The following is a 1823-nucleotide window of genomic DNA, read 5'->3' on the forward strand; positions in this document are numbered from 1 at the left end:
TGATACTTGTGTTTCTCCGCCTGGCTTATTTCGCTGAGCATAATACCCTCTAGCTCCATCCATGTTTTTGCAAATGTTAGGATTTGTTTTCTTCTTATGGGCTGAATAATATTCTATTGTGTATATGTACCACATATTCTTTATCCATTCATCTACTGATGGACACTTAGGGTGCTTCCATTTCTTGGCTATTGTAAATAGTGCTGCCATAAACATAGGGGTGCATATGTCTTTTTCAAACTGGACTCATGCATTCCTGGGTAAATTCCGAGGAATGGAATTCCTGAATCAAATGGTATTTCTATTTTGAGTTTTTTGAGGAACCTCCATAGTGCTTTCGATAATGGTTGAACTAGTTGACATTCCCACCATTAGTGTAGAAGGGTTCCCCTTTCTCCACATCCTCACCAACATTTGTTGTTATTTGTCTTTTGGATGTTGGCCATCCTAACTGGTGTGAGGTGATATCTCCTTGTGGTTTTAATTTGCATTTCTCTGATGATTAGCAATGTGGAGCATCTTTTCATGTGCCTGTTTTCTTCTTTGGAGAAGTGTCTGTCTGTTCAGCTCCTCTGCCCATTTTTTTTTTTTTTTTGGGTGCACCGTTCCCGGAAGTACTGCAATACCAGGTCGATGCGTGGAGTGGACGGAGCAAGCTCCTATTCCATCTCCCTGCTCCAAAAATCCATTTAATATATTGTCCTCGGATAGAGGACGTATCAGATATTAAACTGATAAGAACAGATACTACACTTGATCTTAGCCAAAAGGCCGAGAAGCGATTCCTCTGCCCATTTTTTAATTGGCTTATTTGCTTTTTGTTTGTTGAGGTGCATGACCTCTTTATATAATTTGGATATCAACCCCTTATTGGATATGTCATTTATGAATATATTCTCCCATACTGTACGATGTCTTTTTGTTTTACTGATGTTCTCCTTTGTTGTACAGTACCTTCTCAGCTTGATACAGTCCCACTTGTTCAATTTTGCTTTTGTTTGCCTTACCCAGGGAGGTATGTTCATGAAGAATTTGCTCATGTTTATGTTCAAGAGAGTTTTGCCTATGTTTTCTTCTAAGAGTTAAATGGTTTCATCACTTACACTGAGGTCATTGATCCATTTTGAGTTTACTTTTGTTTGTGGGGTTAGACGATAATCCAGTTTCATTCTCTTACATGTAGCTGTCCAGTTTTGCCAACACAGCTGTTGAAGAGGCTGTCATTTCCCCATTGTATATCCATGATTCCTTTATCATATATTAATTGACCATACATGCTTGGGTTTATATCTGGGCTATCTATTATGTTCCACTGGTCTATAGATCTGTTCTTGTGCCAGTACCAAATTGTCTTAATTACTGTGGCTTTGTAGTAAAGCTTAAAGTCAGAGAGCATAATTCCCCCCACTTTATTCTCCCTTCTCAGGATTGCTTTGACTATTCGGGGTCTTTTTTCATTCCTTACGAATTTTAGAACTATTTGCTCTAGTTCACTGAAGAATTCTGTATGTATTTTGATAGGGATTGCATTAAATCTGTAGATTGCTTCAGGCAGGATGGCCTTTTTGAGAATATTAATTCTTCCTACCCAAGAGCATGGGATGAATTTCTGTTTATCAGTGTCCTCTTGAATTTCTCTTAAGAGTGTCTTGTAGTTTTAAGGGTATAGGTCTTTCACTTCCTTGGTTAGGTTTATTCCTCAGTATTTTATTATTTTTGATGCTATTGTGAATGGAATTGTTTTCCTGATTTCTCTTTCTGCTAGTTCATCGTTAGTGTATAGGAATGCAACAGATTTCTGTGTATTAATTTGTATCACACAA

The 1823-nt window shown here is 37.7% G+C and overlaps 1 non-coding gene across 1 annotated transcript; it reads right to left on the reverse strand.

Annotated features, from left to right (window-relative positions):
• Positions 1-592: 592 nt before the first annotated feature.
• LOC118919441 (U2 spliceosomal RNA) lies at positions 593-783 on the reverse strand. Its single transcript, XR_005027521.2, has one exon. It is a non-coding gene; the product is annotated as a U2 spliceosomal RNA (small nuclear RNA).
• Between the last annotated feature and the right edge of the window lie 1040 nt (positions 784-1823).

The sequence above is a fragment of the Manis pentadactyla genome, chromosome 1, assembly GCF_030020395.1.
Source record: "Manis pentadactyla isolate mManPen7 chromosome 1, mManPen7.hap1, whole genome shotgun sequence".
NCBI lineage: Eukaryota > Metazoa > Chordata > Mammalia > Pholidota > Manidae > Manis > Manis pentadactyla.